Source organism: Nycticebus coucang, chromosome 14, assembly GCF_027406575.1.
Source record: "Nycticebus coucang isolate mNycCou1 chromosome 14, mNycCou1.pri, whole genome shotgun sequence".
NCBI lineage: Eukaryota > Metazoa > Chordata > Mammalia > Primates > Lorisidae > Nycticebus > Nycticebus coucang.
Genome location: NC_069793.1, coordinates 54386464 through 54409886, shown reverse-complemented (window position 1 = coordinate 54409886; position 23423 = coordinate 54386464). Strand labels below are relative to the sequence as shown.

General features: G+C 37.7%; 1 protein-coding gene and 1 pseudogene across 3 annotated transcripts in view; one reads left to right on the top strand and one right to left on the bottom strand.

The window, feature by feature from the left end:
• The window catches only part of SBF2 (SET binding factor 2), a 471093-nt gene that overhangs the window by 401348 nt on the left and 46322 nt on the right, over window positions 1–23423 (bottom strand). The window lies entirely within an intron of this gene.
• Window positions 8385–8940, top strand: LOC128564606 (28S ribosomal protein S18c, mitochondrial-like; annotated as a pseudogene).

Here is a 23423-nt window from a genome sequence, read left to right as displayed (position 1 = left end):
AAGACTATCTAAAGGAAGACGTTTAAATAGAAAGAAAATCATAAAAAAAGCAATACTGGAGCATCAGGAAGGGAAAATAATGAACAGAGTGAAGATGTGGGTACATAAGATAAACCATCATTGTCCTTGTGATTTTCATAAATGACATCTGATGACTAAAACAAGACTTACAACAATTCAATGTTTGAACATTTTCAGTGTTTGAGAACCTGCTGTAATACCCTCAGTTGTTCATCCTCTGCCTTAATGACTCCAAGCGAAAATGAAATCACTACTTCTAAAATTACTAGAAAGTCCTTTTGTATGTTGAAATATTTGTTCAGAATCCAAGTCTCTCTAGGACTAGAGTTTCATTTTTGCTTTGGTCACTAACCCTCAGATCTAGATCCAACCAACATGTGCTATGCGATTACTACGTATTAGGCATTTAATCCTAACAACCTAAGAAACAGAAATATTAATCTCTATTTTACACACAGAGAAATAAACTTAAATATCTGGTAATGTTCCCAAAGTCACAAACATAAATAAGTCACAGGCCACAAATGCAAATCCAAGTCATCCTAAATCTAGTACTCAAAGGCCTCTTCAGTCCAATGGCTGGTGTTCTGAAGTCATCAGCTCCAATCATCTTCCCAGGGCAACGTCCTCTACTCTTTCTCCAATAACTTTTAGAGATCACTTAAAACTTCTCTGTCTTTGAAGCTTACTGCTTGCCTGATTTTCAACCTTTACTTGCTATACTATGATATGTGGGAGTTGGGGGTGGGAGGCAGAGGGAACCCCCAGAATTAACTCTTTTTTTCAACCTAGAACTTAATCTGGGTATGCCACTAACAGATAAGTCTAGCTCTAGGGCCCTCTCTCCCAAATCTATTCTACTGAAAGAAACTAGACCATACAAAGGCAAGACCAAAGACACAATAATTAACATTTGTTGGTCTCATTGTAACAAGCTGAAACAAGAGCAACACTCTATCAAAAGCATTTTTTTTTTTTTTTTTTTTTGAGACAGAGACTCACTATGTTGCCCTCGGTAGAGTGCCATGGTATCACAGCTCACAGCAACCTCCAACTCTTGGGCTTAAGTGATTCTCTTGCCTCAGCCTCCCAAGTAGCTGGGACTACAGGTGCCCGCCACAACGCCCAGCTATTTTTTGATTGTAGTTGTCATTGTTGTTTGGCAGGCCCGGAGTCAAACCCGCCAACTCCAGTTTATGTGGCTGGTACCCTAGCCACTGAACTACAGACACCAAGCCAAAAAGCATTTCTTTAACTACTTAGTGACAACTACTGTGTCTTCTCAAAGGTAAATATGATATCCATTTCCTGTCTTATAACTACAAGACTCTATTTATCAAAACACCACTACATTAAAGATAACAACAGTGATTATGAATAAATAGAAATAACTCAAACTACAAATACATTCTCACAGTTAATATCTTCAAACTAATCTAAGAAAGCCCTCAAAGATATACATATACGACATTGTGTCATGCTTTTAAAAGAATACCACACTGGTAATCAGGAAATCTCAGGCTTGTCTTAGTTCTACCTCTAACAGGTGACCTTAAGCAAATCCCCTAACTTCTCTAAGCCTTAGTCTCCCACCAATAAAGTAATTTTAGGTCCCTTCTGGTTCTAAAATTCTATACATAGTAAATAAACCACCAGAAAGTGTGAAGTACATACATCTACCACTAGATGGCATAAAACTATGACTGCTGACCTAAAAAGCAGACTAAAATCTCAAGATAGATTATCTTGCCAGGAAAATGATACTACATATCAGTTTAAACTATACCAATTTAAACTAAGCCTTAATAACTTGTATAAAGCTTGGCAAAGAACTCCAGGCTACTTCCTAAAGACTTTTTTTTTGGTATGATGTGTAGTAAGAGATCTCTTTCTGGACTAGTGAAGGTTATCTTAAACCAAATTGAACATTACAAAGACATTTTTTATGGCATAATACTGAGAAATCAATGGCTTTACAACAAAGGAGAAGCAGAAGTAGTAGGGCAGAAAGAATACAGGTAGAGGGACAGAAAGGAAGGGGGAAAAGGTGTTTTTGGAGAGAACTTCTGCAGTATCATAATAGATCTGTGGCTATGAAGGTATCACAGAAATGTATTTCCATTATAACACAGCATACTTAGAGTGTGTTGATAATTCAGCAGAAAAAAAATTTCCACATTAAAATTTCAGAAAAATTTCTTAGTATTAACTTTTAAAACATTAATATATTGGTAGTAACTATAAGGTATCAATCCTTTTAGAATAAAAGGAGAATTGAAAATTTAAGACACAATTCTCTACTGTGATTTGCTGTATCACTTTCACTACATTTAAGTTTTTATTTAAGTTTTCCTCCAGTTGAAGATATTATAGACAGTACTTAGCTGTAGCATAAGAATTTTAAAATAGAATATTTTTAAACTAGGTAGAAAAATTACTGATTGAACAACAAAGGTCATCACATTTATCTTCCTTAAACATGATACAAATGAATTTCTCATTAAAACTCATTCAACTTGTCCCTATCAATGGATTCCCTACCACAATGTCAATAAGGAAAAAGATACAAACTCCCTAAGTTTTAAAGGATCTCCAACAACCATTTTCTTGCAAATCTTTTCATTTAAGAACAACAGATGATGGATTTCTTCTTCCCAATAGAGTGAAACATGTCCTCTACCTACAAGGCTCTCCCCTCCACAAATTCCTATATTTTCCCATCTCTAACTTCCTATCACCAACTCAAAAGTTCACCTTAGAGCATCCACAGCATAGATAATCCACTCCTTTCTGCTCAACTCTTCTCAAAAATCAAACTTCCTATCCTGCAAAAACAATTACCGATTGTTTATGTGGCTAAGCAAGTTATGAGGCTGTTTACCACAGGCTGTTTTCCATGACTTTTCACTCTCCTGAAAACAAGCATTCCCTTTTCCTAACAGTACAACAGAGTATTTCTCAAGCTCCCAATCCATACTCCTTAATGAGCACTTCCCTAAACACAGCAAATTAATCACAACCAAATTAAAATGTCCTAACATTCCTACAAAACCTGTACCTTTTCCTCCTTCATTCACTAGTTCAGAGAATGGCACCTGATCCATCCAGGCATTCAGCGTCTCAATGAAGAAAGATTACGTTCAGCTGTATATGACAAAAGAACCTAAAATATCAGTAGCTTAAGAAGATTAACGTGTATTTACTTTCATATAAAATGAGTTTAGAAGTGAACACTCAGGACCTATGGCAGATCTAGGTCTCAGGGATCCAGGTTTTAAGGTTCATCGCTCCACTATTTACAGGTTTTGGCCCTCATTCTCATGGTTTAGTATGTCTGCCAGACTCCAAATATCACATCCATGTTTTAAATTGAAATCAAGAAGAAAGAAGGGTACAGATAATTAAAAAAGAAAGCTTTGGCTCCACACCTGTGGCTCAGCAGCTAGAGCACCAGCCACATACACCAGAGCTGGCGCATTCAAACCCAGCCCGGGCCTGCTGAACAACAATGACAACTACAACCAAAAAACAGCCGGGCCTTGTGGCGGGTGCCTGTAGTCCCAGCTATTTGGGAGGCTGAGGCAAGAGAATGACTTAAGCCCAGGAGTTTGAGGTTGCTGTGAGCTGTGATATCACAGCACTCTACCGAGGGCAACACAGTAAGACTGTGTCTCAAAAATAAATAAAAAAATAAAAAGTTTTACTTCTAATAAAGGCTAAAAATACAGATATTAGGAGGCTGGGAGACCTTTGTCTGACAAGGGCCAACATATTTTACAGAACCATTTCTTTTTTTTTTTTTTGGATTTTGGTTTTTGGCCAAGGCTGAGTTTGAACCCACCACCTCCAGCATATGGGACCGGCGCCCTACTCCTTGAGCCACAGGCGCCGCCCACAGAACCATTTCTTAAAGAGGAACATAGGTAACTTCCCAGGAATCAACCACGGGTGTGGGGTTGTGAGAAGAATTATAAGACAAAAAGAACCTCCTGCCTGTTCAATGTAGATGCGCTTTCAATACTTGCATTTTACCCAAACCCAGGTACACCACATCTATTTGATGCTGCAATGCTGCTACACACGCCCTGCAGAGGCAGCTCATGTCACTGACGTCCAGTATTCAGGCATTTGTTCTCCAGCAGATGTAACAGCAAGCCAGTAGCTTTTTCAAAGAAGATATAGTTAGCTCCAAAACGAAGGGGCCCTTACTGCGATTCTCCTGTCAGGGCCTACCGCAAATTCCAATATAGCAACCTAATGGCAGCTTTACATATTACTCAGGAAAGAGGTGGTAATGAATCCAAGGTCCTCAATTCTAATATGAAGTCAATAGATGATCTAATACATAACGTATAAGAAAAAAATTCAATTCAAGGTGGGAGAGGGGCACTGAGAGAATGGGGAGAGGCGAGGAGAGAGGGGCATGGGGGTTACAGTGTATAGCACACCTCCTGGGGGTGGGAGACTTTACCTAACAAATGCAAGCAGTATAATCTAGTTCTTTGTATCCTCAATGAACCCCAAACAATAAAAAAGAGGTTGTGACGATATACTTAAAAGTAGTATATGCTGACTTCAAACCCAAAGAAATCCACCAGTTATTATACTTCTTTTGGTAGTAGGGAAAATAAGACACAGCAGCATATCTTCTACTTCAGAAAGGACGTCCCAATATATCCTAAAACACTTCAACCTCAGAAACTTCACTAAAGCATCAGGTCCTTCAAATCTTTATGGGATCCCTGTCCTACCATCAGTTGTGTCTCTACATAGGCTCTAAGGTGCCTGCTAGTCCTCTACTGCAAAGCCTTATCACGCAGTATGATGCTATCGCTGTAGCAGAAGCAATATTCTGCGGGATGCTGAAATGAACAAAATCCTGACAGACTAAATTATGGCACAAAGCCAAAATGTGACCAAGCCATGGAGACAAAATGGTGACAAGATAGTCCAATACTAGATGCTTTCTTTCTTTTTTTTGAGACAGAGTCTCACTCTGTCATCACAGAGTGCAACAGCATTATCATGCCTCATTGCAACCTCCCAGGTTCATGCAGCCCTCCGGCCTCAGCCTCCTGAGTAGCTAGAATACAGATGCCTCCACACCCAGCTAATTTTTCTATTTTTTGTAGAGACAGGGTCTTGCTGTTCCCCAAGCTGTTTTCAAATTCCCGAGCTCAAAGGAACCTCCCATCTTGGCCTCCCAGAGAGTAAGTAAACACACCTGGCTAATGCTGTGTATTTTTGATGTTCTAATTCCCTTCCTCTTGTGTTCTTCATAGTATGCTGTTTACACCTCTGTCATGGGTCTTTTCACTTATATTACTATCTTCTGTTTACCTGGCTGTCTTCCCAACTAGACTGTTACCTCTTAAGTTCAGAAACTGGGCCTTTTCTTGTAAGTCAAGCAATTTACAAAGACAATATTCAAAATGACAATTTCTTAACTAATTTGTACATGATACATCTACAAAGTTAGTATCTATATTAAGGAGCACAATCATGAATGGAATTCTCCCATAAAAAAGGAACAAGACAGAGTTCTGCTTCTGTATGGCTGAGTAAGCACCTACCAGATTAACCCTTCCACAGAAAAGAACTATACAAATTCTGAACAAAATATGAAAATCAGCTACCTAAAAGCTGATTTGAAGAGAGATCATAAGCAGGGAAATATTGGAAGGCAGTCAATTCTTGAAAGAGAGTGGTATTTAGCCGGGCGTTGTGACGGGCGCCTGTAGTCCCAGCTGCTCGGGAGGCTGAGGCAGGAGAATCACATAAGCCCAAGAGCTGGAGGTTGCTGTGAGCTATGTGATGCCACGGCACTCTACCAAGGGCAGTAAAGTGAGACTCTGTCTCTACAAAAAAAAAAAAAAACAAGAAAGAGAGTGGTATTAGGTGAATTTCCCATCTACAACTTTTGGCCTGAAGACAGGTCCAGTCAGTACCATAGCAGGTGCCTAAAACTCTTAAGATAAACCCCACAGTCTTACTACCTTGAAGAACCAGAGCACGGAGCTCAGGCAGACCACAGACCCAGGAAAAGTGAGAGAACCAGCTCAGAAAGAAGAGAGCCAAAGAAGGAGAAACACAAAATCTAGGTACAAACACTTTCAAATCTCTGGCTGACCCCTGAACCATACATAAGAAAGAACAGATTGTAAGTAATCCAGCTAAGGATAAAAGAACTAAACTGAGAGCTACCAGACAAGAGACAGAGTTTGCAGTTTACACCCAATCACGTAAACTGCCTGCTAAACAAAAGCAAGAACATTCTTTGGAGGAATACAAAGGAATCAGAGCCTCCACAACTTTACGTCCAGGACAAAATCCTAAGTACCTTCACATTCAAAAAAAATTGGGAAAAGGTGACCCATTTTTAAGGGAAAAGATAATCAATGGAGAATAACTCCAAGATGATCCAGATGTTAGAATTAGCCAAGATTTTTCAAGCATAAATTATGACTATGCTCAATGATATAGAGAAAAGTACAAATATAACAAATTAAAAGAAACTTTAACAAAGAAATAGAAACTTAAAAAAATAACAAAATAGAAACTCTAGAACTGAAAAAATATTTAAAATTTTATTTTATTTCTTATTTTTTTATTTTTTCTGTGCCTTGAGTTGAGTGCCATGGGGTCACAGTTCACAGCAACCAACCTCAGTCTCTCTGGCGATCCCTTCCCTCAGCCTCCTGAGTAGCGGGTACAACAGGCGCATGCCCCAACACCCAGCTAGAGATGGGGGTCTCGCTTTTGCTCAGGCTGTCATACCTCAGCCTCCCAGAGTGCTAGGGTTAAAATTCATTGGGATGGGCTTAACAGCAGAACAGTGCACTTGGAAACAGATCACTAAAATTACTGATTTGAAGAATTGAGAAAAAAGACTCAAGGGAAAAAATAGCATTTAGCCTCATGGCAGATCTGTACATAATATTCTAAAAAAATTCTTAAGATTGAAGGAAATGGGGCGGAGCCTGTGGCTCAGTCGGTAAGGCACTGGCCCCATATACGGAGGGTGGCGGGTTCAAACCCAGCCAAACTGCAACCAAAAAATAGCCGGGTGTTGTGGCGGGTGCCTGTAGTCCCAGCTACTTGGGAGGCTGAGGCAAGAGAATCGCTTAAGCCCAGGAGTTGGAGGTTGCTGTGAGCTGTGTGAGGCCACGGCACTCTACCAAGGGCCATAAAGTGAGACTCTGTCTCTACAAAAAAAAAAAAAAAAAAAGATTGAAGGAAATGATTCTAGGTGGAAACTCAGATCTCCAGAAAGAATAAGGAACAGAAATGTATTGAAATACATTTAATTCAACAAATATTAATTACCTAGTATAGACAATGTCCTTTAGGCAATAAATGAGTTGCATTAACCTTACATATAAGTCGCTTTTATTAATTTATGCTGTTATCTTCAGGGATATTTTATCAGAAGATATCTATATCCCAGCCATCAGTCTTTTTACCATTCAAATTGTTTATTTAAAAGTTCTACTCATTTTATAAAACCCAGAATGTAAATAAAATAATAAAATAAAAAAGTAAATAAAAGTAACACAGGTACACAGTGTTTGTTAAGTAAATCCTTTTATTTATTTGCCAACTGTAAAATCTACCAAGCTAGAAATATGAGTATCAATTACATTTCCTTCCTGCTCCATATTCAGTTCCTCATTAATTCCCATCATTTCTATCTCTCAAATATACAGATGACCCTTAAACCAAGAATTAGGCATCTCAACACCCCAGCAGTTGAAAATCTGCATGTAATTTTTGACTTCCCAACAACCACTAATAGCTTACCACTGACCAGAGACTTAACCACTGACAATCAATTAACACATATTTTATGTTATCTCTATTATACACTGTATTTTTACAATAAAGCTAAACAAAATAAAATGTTATTATGAAAATCTTAAGAGATAATATATTTACAGTACTATTCTGTATTTATCAACACCAAAAATTTGCATCATCTGTTTACAAGATGAATCATCTGTTTGAAATGGCAAGTAACTGAAGCCGCAGCTTCTGTCTATGGTATAAAACAAACAATTCAAATTTTTCTTCTTATGTTATGACTTTCTGTTTCATGGGAGCACTTCCAGCATCACTAGGGGCACTTCATATGGGTCCCATGATGTTATTCAAAGTTTATGACACTACTAAACAATGAAAGTACTCAAGAACCAGGAAAGAGCACTTTTAAATCTGATGCCTGATTTACTGGGGAAATGAAATGTTCATGTGGCGGGATTAGCATTACACGACGTTTTAAGCAAATATTCCCAACACTTGAGCTCGCCACAACAGCAACAGGAGGTGACTACAAAATTAATAGGTAGTATGGAAAAAGGGGAATCATGGCAGTTATGGTTTGCAGTGTTCTAGGGAGGAAAAAGCTGACAACCTTGGTAACGGCTTCTGTCTGTTTCACGCATCCTGGCACTCACTCAGTGCAGTGGAGCAGAGGTTGTTCACAGTATAAACAGGTAACCAGCAATGAGGACATGCCTGTTGCAATGGAAAAATCCTTATAAGGAGCCTCTTGAAAAATGTATCTTGAAAAAAAGAAAAAAAGGGTGGTGCCTGGGGCTCAAAGGGGTAGGGCGACGGCCCCATATGCCGGAGGTGGTGAGTTCAAGCCCAGCCTCGGCCAAAAACTGCAAAAAAAAAAAAGAAATGTATCTTGTGTGAAAAACGTGTAGATTATAAAAATGTACAGTTTTTGTCCCAGTTTATTTCTCCATTTACTGGATGCATTTATGGAAGGCACATAACAGGTCTTTGTAGGAAGAAACAGAAAGAAATCACAAAAGCGATTAAAGAGCTCAAATAATGGGGTTTATACCAGTTACATATAAGGATCCTGCGTATCTCAAAGACCCTGCAGTTTGCAACATCAAGTATCGGGAATAAGTGATATGTTACTACCAATAAACTTATTTTACAGTAAAAAAAAAAAATTAATAGGTAGTACGGTAGTATGACAGTTATTTTTATGCAGTTTTAATACTGCATCTTTACATTGATTTACATTTCTCTCAGCTTTGAATGGGGCCGTGTACCATCATCTATAGAAGCAGTTCTCAGTCGCGACCCACAGGAACTGTATTAAAGGACCACGGCATTAGGAAGGTTGAGAACCACTGGTCTATAGTGTTTGCAGTGTAAGTTTTCATAAATTTTAACTTTTTGTAAAAGATCTGTGTATATTTTTATGTATCATGACATAATACATAATTTTTTAATTTTTTTCAATATTTCCAGGCGACATGGTTTGTTCACAGTTTTTTCAAATTGTTTCAAATCTGAAAAAAAAAATTCTTTTTATTGAAATAAACCCATGTTTAAGTGGATCTGCATAGTTCAAACCATGTTGTTCAAGGGTCAACTTATATTTTGAATGTATCCACTTTCCTCAATTCTAAATCATTTCTTACCCTGATTACTGTTCTCCCTCCATCCCATCCACTACTCTTACAACAGCCAGAATAAACTGGACTATGTCACTTGACCTCATTGGCTTCCCATTGCACTTTGAATAAAATCTAAACTCTCTTCTAAGCTTACAAGATCTGTATGACCTGCCCCAACCTCCACAATCTCATTCATCCTTCTCCAGCTATTGAGGCCTCCTTTTTTTTTTTTTTTTTTTCTTTGCAGTGTTTGGCCGGGGCTGGGTTTGAACTTGCCACCTCCGGCACATGGGGCCGGCACCCTACCCCTTTGAGCCACCGCCCTAAGTCCTCCTTTCTACCCTTGAATGTGCCAACCTCTTTTATACCTAAAGTTTTTTGAACAGACTGTTTTCTCACACGGGTTTACTTCCCCTACGGTTACACACCACTGCTTCCCTCTCACCAGAGTGCCTACCTCAACTACCAAAAATGGGTCCCCAGATTATTCTCCAACACTCTACTATTTTTTCCCTTGTCACAAATTGCAATTGTGGAGTTTTTGTTTTGTTCTGCTTTGCTTTTACCGTCTGAGAGCCCCACAGGAACAGAATAGGGACCACATCTGCACGACGTACCAGGATGGCTGATGGCTAATGCGACAAGAATGCTGGCAGAGCAATAATTGTTTAAGTTTTATTAACTGAAAACCTAAAGTATGCTCAAGTTTTGACACATCTCAAGTATTGTTTCATGTTAAATAGTTTATGTAATATCTTAGTTTACCATTTTGGGAATGACGATATCTGAGGAGACTGATTTGTCAAATAAATGTTCATAGAGAACTTTCATTAAAAATAAAGACAACATAAAAACATTTCCTTTACTGTCCCCGAGAATCTATACTACTCAGAATTAGGATGAAAAAAACACTTAACTTATATAAATCAAAGAACAAAAACAAATCACTGGCAGTCTTCCAAATGAACCCACATCAGAAGCATATCTTAAAACATACTAATTCAAGAATATTATTGGTAATACTCAACAGTTTGAATTAACAAAAATAAAAACATCTCTACTTCTATAAAAAAACTCAAATGAAATGTGAAATTATGCCAGATAAATAAAAAATATCTTTTTAATAGATGCAGCACTCTGAAAGCCCAATTTCCTATCAAAAAAGCAGTTGTCTAAGTGCTGTAAGAATGTTCTTAAGAAAATAGTAAACATCTAAATCCTAGACAAGGAGTACTCTCTGTCCCTGAAGACTAGTCATGATGGTTGTACTTTATTTCCTAATAAGTGTTCTATTTTTATTTCTTTTATTATCTCTACAAGAGTTCAGATGACAATGACCATCACTTTTACAAAGAGAAAAAGAGTTATGGGGTTGCTTTTACTTATTTAATTCCATCAATAGCAAACTTCAAATCCTCCATTCCCCCATGAAAGTTCTTAAAATAACATTCTGCACAGTTTGCTTCTAACTATCCTAAGGGAAATTATTTCTACTTCTTCCCAAGAACATTTTATCACTCTAGACTCAAACATCTGTAGAAAATTTAAATGATACCATTTATTATCTATTAGGGTGACAATAGTTAAATTGATAATACGCAAAGCTGATGAGATGAAACCAAAAAAGAAAAGAAAGAAAGAAAGAAAGATAAAAGTACTCAAATGCCCTACTGCGAGAAGTAAAATTGGCAAAATTTATAGGGTCAATTAGTAATATGTTTCAGAAATTTTAAAAATGTTTATGGCTTTTATTTTATTTTATTATTATTATTATTATTATTATTATTTTCAGTTTGGGCCGGGGCTGGGCTTGAACCTGGCACCCTCAGTACATGGGGCCTGCGCCCTACTCCTTCAGCCACAGGCACCAAACCAGGATTTTCATTACTAAAATTTTATCCAACAGAAATAGGCAGTCAGAAGAAAGATACAAGCCTATTTTCTATACACTTTCAACAATACTGAAAAAATTAAGTTGCCTACATGTTATTTGGGCATTTGACACTGGCAGTGGGTTAAATGAATTATAGTATATTCATGTATCAGTCAGTCACATCCCAGTCACACTAGAGATTATTCATTTTTTTAAGTGATAGTATACAGCTATTAAAATAGCATGTATCTTTATTTATTAGCACAAAAAGATGTCCAAAAGATAGTAAATGGGGGAGGAAAAAAAAAAATCGCAAAAGCCTATTATAGTGTGAGCCAACATTTAAGAAACAAAACATGCCTTTTTGCATGTGGGGTGTGTGTGTGTGTGTGTGTGTGTATATATATATATATATATATACTTTTTTGGCAGGAGGAGACATGCTCTCATTTTGTCACCCAGACTCAAGCAATCCTCGCTCAGCCTCACAAGTAGCTAGTACTACAGGCACACCCAGCATTTCTTTTTATTTTATTTTATTTTTTTTAGTTTTTGTAGAGACAGCATCTCACTATGATGTCCAGGTTTGTCTCAAACCCTTGGCCTGGCCTCAAGCAATCCTCCTACCTCAGCTTCCCAAAGGGCTAAGATTAAGGCATGAGCTATCTTGTTCATATTTTTGTTTTATCTTAATTTTTTAGATGTAAAATGAGCATCTACTTTTATTAGGCGGGGGAAATACTTTCATTTGGGAAAAGTTTATTTCCTATATATTAAGCCTACTGTTAAGTTTCCCCAAACTAAATTCTGTTACTTCTATAACAATATCAAGTCCTTCAGACAAGGCATCTCTTTTGTACTTACAAAGCAGAAGTTGTTTTCTCTGGTAGGCAGTGATGAATTTGTACTGTCAATGTCAGGAGTGTAGTCTATGATATAAAATATTGAAACATTTTCAACCAAAGGAGTTAGCTGTATGTGAGGGCTTACTCTTAATGCTGATTTTCATGTCCTTCAATCTATTTTACCTGATCTTCTCTTTCAAAGTTTCATACTGATAACAAAAGGAGCTCTTTAATTTTTCCTTAGAAAGCAGTTACCTTGTTATTTCTATAAATTCTCTCAGTTTTTACCATATTTTCAAGATTCTTCACATATGTGATAAGCATTACTAATAATTGTCAATTGTATAGGAAGAATCCTATCTCTGTCTTACAGTATAGGAACTATGTAGCCACCTTCCTCTCCCCCAAAATCTTTCTACTACCAGGTACTCTTATTATGAGTAATTCATGTATCTTAATCTTTTTTTACACCACTGATTTTTAGGATCTCGAAGCTTAAAACTTATCCATTTGATTCATGTGTTCTTAACTGCTTGGTGTATCCCCTAACCAAATATTTTACAAAACTTCCATATTATTTTGAACAAACTGGGATAATTCTCCAAAAACAAAGTATTGATTAGTGTGTTAGGCAAAGAGATAAGCCACCACTCAGATCTCCTTTCAAGAAAGAGTTTAGTATTCTGCTGAAGGGAAAGTAATTAGCTATTAGAGCCTTTAGGTTCTGTGTCAGCTTTCCAGTCAAAACCAAAATCTTCCCAAGTATCCCCCAACCACGGTGTAAGCATGGCTGCGGTACTACAGTCTGGCCATTTCTGCCTAACATGCAACTCCTCCCACAAGCAATCTTTAATTTAGAACTCCCCACTACGTTGGCTGAGATTTTGTCCAATCTTTGTGACAATTAAGAGACTCACTCTTCAGGCACAATCTGGTTTTCATCAATCTTTCACAGGTATCCCTCAATAAATCTCTTGGACTCCTAATTACATCAGCATCTTCTTCCCAAAGGACTCAACAATGATTTAACACAGACACATCAGTATGTACAACAAGAGGTATCAATCTTCAAAGATCCAGATGTAAAATTATAATTCTAGTTCCTCAATACAAATACATATTTTTCACATTTATATATCCCTTAGATTTCTCCTACTGGGTACTCATGAGATGAGATTTAGAAAATACTGCTATTAAGCTATTAAAAACAGGTATGCAGAAGATTTTCACTGTTTTATTTGAGAAGCTGATTGAGGTAGCTGTCTTTACCCCTCATTCAGATCCTGTAAACATTTTACCCTAATACCAAAGATGTATTTTTTTATTTGAGCCTGTTCCATTAATTTACTAACTCAATTAATTTACTATATAGCATAGTATTTTGTTTTTTGCAGTTTTTTTTTTGGCCGGGGCTGGGTTTGAACCCACCACCTCCGGTATATGGGGCCAGAGCCCTACTCTTCTGAGCCACAGGCGCGGCATAGTTATATCATTCTTTAAAAAAAAAAAAAAAAAAAAGTTTACAGCCAGGCATGGTGGCTCATGCCTGTATCCTAGCACTCTGGGAGGTCGAGGAGGGTGGATTGCCTAAGCTCAAGGGTTGAAAACCAGCCTGAGCAAGAGCGAGACTCCATCTCTAAAACTAGCCAGGCATTGTAGTGGGCACCTACAGTCCCAGCCACTCGCGAGGCTGAAGCAAGAGGATAGCTTAAGCCCAAGAGTTTGAGGTTGCTATGAGCTATGATGCCACAGCACTCTACTGGGGGTGACAAAGTAAGACTCTGTCTCAAAAAAAGTAAAATAAATAAAACAAATAAAATAATGTTCACTTTGCTGAACTGCTAGAGCAATTCCTCAACATTACATTCTATAACAATTTTATTTTCTATCCATATCAAATTTTTTAAATGTTAGCTTTTATCATAGTGACGTTTAGGGGAGTTTCAGTTTTTGCCATATTGAGTTTCTTTTCCTAACCAAGTCTATTTTTTCCAAGTTCAAATCTGACAGATCTAAATTTTGTTATGAGGATATTGTTCCTACCAGACTTTAATCAACAAAAAATTTTCCATGTGCAGTTATAACTGTTATATTTTATTTATGTTACTTCTACCCTATTAACTGGTGCAATCCAAAATTCTTTGGACTCAAACTCCCTATTTCGAAATTATTTATCTCATATGCAAGTCACAATTTAAATGTCATCTTCTCAAAGGAATCATTCTCTATCTCCATGATGAAAAGAACAAGCGCATCCAAAATATAAGAAATGACAGGAACACACCTGGTGTGTTGGCCGGATAAAAATTAAATTAGGATGGCCACCTACAGCTTCATAAGAGAAAAAGGCATATGCTACGTGGGAGGCTGAGACAAGAGAATCACTTAAGCCCAAGAGTTTGAGGTTGCTGTGAGCTGTGATGCCATAGCACTCTACTGAGGATGACAAAATAAGACTCTCAAAAAAAAAAGGAAGAAAAAGGAATATGGCTGGTACAGTTCCTCTTCTATCTCTCAGCCCTAATGTGACACATCAATTTGCTCATATTTCATTGCCTAAAATTAGTTACATGGCCCTTTCTATGCATAAGGCAGGCTATAAAGGTAGTATTTCTGTGTACCAAAAAAGGACAAACGGACATGAGCAAGCACTGATAGCCTCGACCACAAGAACCTTCCTTACAGGTATTTACAAAAATTAAAATGATATAATATCAAGTTCTAAGCTCCCTGCCAGTATTTATAAGCATTCAATACTTGACAACTAATTTTTTTTTTTTTTTCAAGAATACGCACTAGGCCAGAAGTGGGGGCTCACGCCTATAATCCTAGCACCCTGGGAGGCCAAGGTGAGTAGATTGCTTGAGCTCAGGAGTTCAAGACTGGCTTGAGCAAAAGTGAGACCCCCACATCTCTACTAAAAATAAAGAACTAGCCAGGAGTCATGGTACATGCCTGTTGTCCCACCTACTCAGGAGCTGGAGGCAAGAGGATTGCCTGAGCTCAAGAGATGGAGGTTGCTGTGAGCTATGATGATGCCATGGCACTCTACCTAGAGCAACAGAGTGAGACTCTGCCTAAAAAAAAAAAAAAAATACACATTGATTATACTTGATTTTTCAAGTTAACATGAAATATTTTTTAAAAGCTAATTAAGAATTTTGACCAACACTAACAGCAAGCCTATGTATACGAACTTCTTCCTATTTTTGAAAATTGAAAAAGTATTTTCATATCCACAATTCTTCTGATATTTATGTAGTTCTTCACAATTTCTCAGTGACTATAACTGCCCAGACCTTAGGATCTGGGGATCTGGGGATCACTGACGATGCCCTAGAACTTTCTTAATCCATCACAGGAAACACAAATCTTTGCTGCATCTAGATATTCATCATCCAAGATTGCTATGAAATTTCCTTTTAAAAAATGTGGTCCATATAACCAGAAAGGGCACAAGAGAAGAAATAAGAATGAACAAAGCACATATGAAAAAATATTCAATTTAAACAGTGTGATTTCATTTCTAGTAATGTATATTCAATAATTTGGACTTACCTTTCTGATGGAAATAATTATAAAGCGGGACAAAAAATTAAAATCATCTGATTAAAGGAAATAAAAGTCAACAAGTCAGAGAAAAAAGTATAGGGCCCAGATTTGGGAAGAAAAGAAGAAAACCCAGAGGTGAAGTCAACACGTAGGTCCATCCTCACTCAGGGCATCTACCAGTCTAGCTGAAGGTTTACAAGATAAGCAGGGCTTCTGACAATTAGAAAGGGACATGGAGCCGGGCGCGGTGGCTCATGCCTGTAATCCCAGCACTGTGGAGGCTGAGTAGGGAGAATTGCTTGAGCTCAGGAGTTCAAGACTCGCCTAAGCGACAGTGAGACCACAACTCATGAAAAAAATTGAAAAACCCAGCCGCAGTGGCAAGCGCCCTGTAATCCCAGTGGCTTCCAGAGGCTGAAGCAGCAGGGTGCCCTCAGCCCGAGTCTGAAGTTGTAGTGAGCTACCATGCCCACTGCCCTCTCCTCAGGGGCATAGGGTGGGACTCTATCTCCAAAAAAAAAGTAAATAAATTAAAAATAACCAATGACATAAAAAAGCCAAAAATAAAAAATAATAAAAAAAGAAAAGTACATGGAGCAAAAACTGGAGTCCAGGCCAGGCGCAATGGCTCATGCTTATAATCCTAGCACTTTGGGAGGCTGAAGGAGTGATCCTCAAGTTGGGAGGATCACTTGAGCTCAGGAGTTCAAGACCAGCCTGAGCAAAGTGAGAACCCATCTCTACTAAAAACAGAAAAATTAGCTGGGCATTATGGCACACATCTGTAGTCCCAGCTACTTGGGAGGTTGAGACAGGATGATCACTTGAATCTAGGAGTTTGAAGTTGCTTGTGACCTTGGCTGGATGTCTCAAAAAAAAATAAAATAAAATAAAAAACTGGAGTCCAGGGGTTCACCAAATAAGACAGTACTTGGAGTCCATACCCTGAAGAGCTACCATAGGAAGCCTAAACTAAACTATTCCTGAGAATACAGCCCAGACTCAAATCATCTCAGCATTTAAAACTGAATTAAGGTAATACAGAATCACTAATGATCCTATCTTATTTTTTATTTCTTCAAACATATTAACTAAGGTTATTTTTCTCAGGTTTATCATGGTATAATTGACGTAAAATAAACTATATATATTTAAAATGTACAATTAGATGTGTTTTGTCACAGCCCACCGCTGCCACCGCTTGTCAGGGCCCAGGAACTGGCCAGGTCTTGGCCAGGTTCTGGATGCCAGAGGGCTATGCTATTAACACACTCAGGAACAATTGCTCTTAGGTGCCTGAGGGCTATTTACTTTAGCAGAAGGGAGAGAGAGAGAAAGATAGTCTTTGAGGGTAAAGCAGTCTTAGAACAGATTTTGACAGTCTTTAGCAGAGCTTAGTTCAGGAGAGGGGTAGTGCTGGCGTTCTGCGAGCAGGGGAGGAGACAGAGTAAGTGGGTCCGTGATAGAATAAGCTCACCCTCGACTGCCTTTTCCACCAGCCTAATATAAGGCTAATCTCGTGTCTCTCAACGCCACAGGTGTAGAGACTGCCAATTCGCCAATGCTCTCATCTCTCCAGCTCTCTCATGCATCCCTCCCCATGCCCTTTTCACCAAGGTGCTCCATTATTGAGCTATACAGACATTACTTATAACTCTCACTCCCCCTAGCCATAGGCTATACGGGCTGCTACACTGCTGGATGAGCGTACAACAAAAATCTCTTTATGCACCTTTGTAATCCTTGTCTCTTTCCTGTTCCTACCCAACTATCTAAGCAACCACTGATCTGCTTTCTGTCACTATAAATTATTTCCTATAATTAGTATGTACTTTTTAAAACAAACAGTATGTACTTTTTCTAGTTGGGGAGGGACTCCCATTGTATAACTATACCTCAAGTTGTTGATTTGTTCATCCAATGAAGAACACTTGGGTTGTTTCTGGGTTTTGGCTATTACAAATAAAGCAATCAGAACATTCTTACGTAAGTCTATGCATGGATAAGGCATGAGTACTTAGCATCTGTTTCCCATAACATTCTTATCAGTATCTAAAGTATGCATATAAGAATACAGAAAGGTTGAAAATAGGATTTAAAAAAATGCAAACACGGGCCAGGCGCGGTGGCTCACGCCTGTAATCCTAGCGTTCTGGGAGGCCAAGGCAGTAGACTGCCTAAGCTCATGAGTTTGAGACCAGCCTGAGCCACAGTGAGACTTCATCTCTATAAATAGCCTGGTGTTGTGGCGGGCGCCTGTAGTCCCAGCTACTTGGGAGGCTGAGGCAAGAAAATCTCTTAAGCCCAAGAATTTGAGGTTGCTGTGCAGCACTCTACCGAGGGCAAAAAAGTCTCAAAAGAAAAGTAAAATAACGATGGAAGGTTTTAACATAATTCTCACAGCAAGTGATGAGAACATCCAAAAAGACAAAGCAGGAATATACAAGAACAAAACCAACCTGAAGTATACACAGTAAACATGCAACAGAGGTATGTACCTACACATATATATGTATACATACAAAACACTGTACAAATGATAGAATAAAATTATTTTCAAGCTTATACAAACATTTCCCAAAACTGAATTTGTTTATACTAGACTTAAAAGGATTGAAATCATGCAAAGTTTGTTCTCAGACCAACTGCAATTAACCTGGGTATCAATAACATTAAGATAAAGAGAAAATTGCCATCTACTTGGAAATTTTAAAATATGCTTCTAAATTATCAAGACTTAAAAAAGAAACCCCAATAGAAACTTGAAAATATTTTGAACAGAATAATTAAAATGCAACATCAAAACTTGTAGGATGCTCCTTTGACATTCATATTTTAGTGCCTAATACTCTTCACGAGGAAAAAAAACAAAATATCAAGAATAGAAAAAAGTTAGAACGGGTCTGTAATATCACTGTAAACATAAAACAATTTGACTTTCAAGAATATGATAGTACTAAAGGGAACAAAGTAAATAGATTTTACAAGATAAATTTTGAAAAATTACACATAAAATTGCTAAATAAAAATTAAAATCTTTTATCTTAGAAAAGACCATGACATCACAACAATGCTTAAAGAGAAAAGTTAAAATACACTGTAGGCTGGGCATAATAGCTCATGCCTGCAATCCTAACACTTTGGGAGGTAGAAGTGGGAGGATCCCTGGAGGCCAGAAGTTTGAGACCACCATGGACAAAACAGCATGATCCTGTCTCGACAAAAAAAATTTTTAACTAGCCAAACATAGTGGCTACTTGGGAGGTTGAGATGCAAGGATCACTTAAACGCATGAATTAAGGCTACAGTGAGCTATGATCGCAGCACTGCATTCCAATCAGGGTGACAGAGATACCCTGCCTCTAAAAAATTGTTTTAAATACACTATATAAACAATAATGGTAAATATAATCACTTGTTTTTTAATGTGTAGAAAGGTGTTGATATATGCAGATATTCTGCTTTTTTTTTTTTTTTTTTTTGAGACAGTCTCAATATGTCGCCCTTGGTAGAGTGCTGTGGTATCACAGCAACCTCCAACTCCTGGGCTTAAGCAATTCTCTTGCCTCAGTCTCCCAAGTAGTTGGGACTACTGCTACTACTGTGGCGCCTGCCACAACGCCCAGCTATTTTTTGTTGCAGTTGTCATCGTTCAAACCTGCCAGCCTCGGTGTATGTGGCTGGCGCCATAACCACTGTGTTACGGGCACTGAGCTGATATTTTGCATTATTTTGAGTATGTGTTCATTTATAAAATAAAAATGTATGTCTATTTTTATAGGAAGGAGAGAGTAGATAAAATTAGAAGTGAGCCAAACAGCACTGACCAGAAGGAATTATACTATGAACATGAAGAACCAATCAACACTGGGGATCCCCGACTAACTAAATATGAGGTGAGTCCTATATGTGATAAGCATTGGCAGCTATACCCGATAACCATTTAAATGAAGAAAGATTCTACAATGTATCCTAAGACAAAATGTTAGATGAAAGTCTCCAAAAGTAAGGTAACTATGTAGGCTTAAAATCTTATCCCAGAGGATGAAACCTCAGGTGAACATTTTTTTTGAAACAGACTCACTATGTCACCCTCAGTAGAGTGCTGTGGTGTCACAGCTCACAACAACCTCCAACTCTTGGGCTTAAGCAATTCTCTTGCCTCAGCCTCCCAAGTAGCTGGGACTACAGGCATCTGCCACAATGCCTGGCTATGTTTTGGTTATAGTTGTCACTGTTGTTTGGCAAACCCAGGCTGGATTTGAACCTGCCAACTACAGGGTATGTGGCTGATGCCCTAGTTGCTGAGCTACAGGCGCCATGCCCTCAGGTGAACATATTAATTTAATTTTAATTAATTTTAATTTAGGCATATATTTCTGATCATATCATAAGGTAAACATACAATTAAAAGAACAAAATAAAAGGTAACTTGTTAAATCTATCTGACCAAATAAAATTTAAAGATTGCCTTATTTCTTAGAAAGATAAAACATGTTCAAAATAAAATGAAACTTATAAGATGGGAATGTAAAAGTACCAGGATATAATATATAAAACTTGTGTTAAACAGAGACTTGACCTAGAGAACAGCTAAAATCTGAATCACCACGGACCAAGAAATCAGTTTCCATGTCCAGCACAATAATCAACTGGTCAGTGACAGAACCTGTAGCTTTGTGGGTCTGAGATTATATGCTTTTTATCTTTGGGTTTGATGACATTACTAACATCCAGAGAAGATAAAAAGCAAAATACATTTTGTATCTGGTTGAATTACTTCTATCTAGGAAGGTAGAAAATTAGAAAAGTAGGAATGTATTATGATAAGGATATAAAATAGTTAAATTCTTAATGTGTTTAGGTCATTTAAAAGAACACTGATTATAATTTTTTTTCTTTTTTTTTTCAGACAGGGTTTCACTTTGTGGCACTGCCGTGGCGTCACAGCTCACAGCAACCTCCAACTCTTGGGCTTAAGCAATACTCTTACCTCAGCCTCCAGAGTAGCTGGGACTATAGCCGCCCACCACAACGCCCGGCTTTTTGTTGTTGTTGTTGTTGTTGTTGTCATTGCTGTTTTAGCAGGCTGGGGCCAGGTTCAAACTCACCACCCTCAGTATACGGGGCTGGCGCCCTCCCTACTGAGCCATAGGCACTGCTTGATTATACAATTTTTAACTTTTTTTTTTTTTTTTTCATTTTAGAAACAAGGTCTCTCTTCAGGGGTCCTCAAACCTTTTAAACAGGAGGCCAGTTCACTGTCCCTCACACTGTTGGAGGGCAGGAGTATAGTTTAAAAAAAAACTATGAACAAATTCCTATGCACACTGCACATATCTTATTTTGAAGTAAAAATACAAAACGGGAACAAATTAATCACACTACCTCATGTGGCCCACAGGCCATATTTTGAGGACCCCTGCGCCAGGTTATGAACTCCAGGCCTCAAGCAATCCTCTCACTCCAGCCTCCCAAGTAATTGGGACTGCAACTATGAACCACCATGTCCAACTTGAAATTTTATGACTTTAATTCAATAAAAGTGTTTACACTGTTTAAGTTTGTAACTAATGTTTAAAAACCTGGGAAATTATATTTTGTTAAATCAAGTTTAATTAATCATTTACGTAAGGAGTATAAGAATACGTAGAGAAATATTAGTTTTAATATCCAAAAATATACCAGTTAATTGATAAATTAATATTAATTAATTGGACTACTGAACAAATTTAGTGTCACAGATTAGGCTATATTTAGAGAAAAATGTATAGCTTTAAATGTATTATATAAGAAGAAGGTAATGCTAAAAATATAAATAATCTAAAAATTCATCTAAGGAACTCCATTTATTACCTTTCTGTTTTCTTCCCCCTTGTTTTGTGTTGCTGGGAGCTTATCAGCATAATAGCCAGCTTTTAGCTTTGACCAAAGAGCGAACAAAGCGCATGCCTTACTTCACCACAAACCCTACCACTAGGCCTGCCCTCCTACAGACCACAGCATCAGGCCACCTGCCCATAGAACCTAGTACCTAATGTGTATGCCCACAGACACCAGCACAGGGTCTGGCACAGAAGTATCAAAAAAAAATTAAAACTATAACCACAGAAACTTGCTGATAGATATACCATATAAATATTAGTTCTGGCATCCATGACATAAAGCGTATGTCAAGGGAGTAAAAGTGTAGAATTTTTATATGCAATTAAGGTTAAGATATCATCAGCTTAAAATAGACTGTCATAATTATTAAGAAGTTTTATGCAAGCCTCATAATAAATGGGAGGAAAATACCTATAGTAGATACATAAAAAAAAAAAAAAAAGGTACATCACTACAAAAAGTCATCAAATCAAAAGGAAATCATATAGGGAAAGAACACTGAAAATAAGTAGGGGAAAGGTGGAAGGGAATGAAGAATGAAAACCTACCTGTTGGGTATAATGTATACTATTCTGGTGATGGGCACACTAAAATCCCTGACTTCAGCATTGAACAATTCATCCTTATAAACCAAAACACTTGTACCCCCTTAATATTTTGAAATAAAAATAAAAAGGAAGAAAGCAAGAGAGGGTAAAAAGAACAAAAGAACTACAAAACAGACCAAAAAATTTAACAATGTCAATAGTAAGTTTTATTTTTCAATAATCACTTTAAATGCAAATGGATTAAACTCACAAAATGTAGAGTAACTGAACAGACAAAATTAACAAAGGTCAATCATATGCTGTCCAAGAGACACATTTTACATTTAAGGACACACACAGGCTAAAAAAAGAAAGGATGAAAAAAGATATTCCATACAAATGGTAACCAGAAGAGCAAGCGTGGCTATACTTATATCAGACAAAGTAGATTTTAAGTCAAAACTGTCATAAGAGACAAAGAAGGTCAATACATATTAATAAAAGAGCAAATTCAACAGGAAGATATAACAATTAAAAATACTAAATATGTACCCAACATCAAAGCTCCTAAATACATAAATATTGACAGATCTAATGGAATAAATAGATGGCAATGGAAAAATGGCAGAAGTCCTCAGTCACTACTTACAATGTTGGACAAAGCATCCAGATAGAAAATCCGAAGAAAACAGCAAACTTGGGCAACTCTGCAGACCAACTGGACCTAACAGATATACACAGAACGTTCTACTCAAACACAGCAGAATACACAGTCTTCTCAAGTACATACAGAACATTCTCCAGGGTAGATCACAAGCTTGGTCACAAGATAACTCTGAACAAATTTAAGAACACTGAAATCATTTCAAGTATCTTTTCCAACTACAATGGAAACTAAAATCAGTAACAAAAGGAAAATGAAAATTAAAAAAAAAAACACATAGAAATAAACATACTCTTTTTGTTTTTTGTCGGAGACAAAATCTCACTATGTCACCCTCGGTAGAGTGCTGTGGCATCACAGCTCACAGCAATCTCAAACTCTTGGGCTTATGTGATTCTCTTGCCTCAGCCTCCCAGGTGGACTACAGACACCTGTCACAGCGCCCAGCTATTTTGTTGTTGTTGTCATTGTTGTTTGGCAGGCCTAGGCCAGGTTAGAACTGCCAGCCCTGGTGTATGTGACTGGTGCCCTCGTGGCTGAGCTACAGGCGCCGAGCCAACATACTCTTGAACAAACCGGGGATCAATGAAGAAATCAAAAGGAAACTTAGAAAATATCTTGAGAGAAATGAAAAAA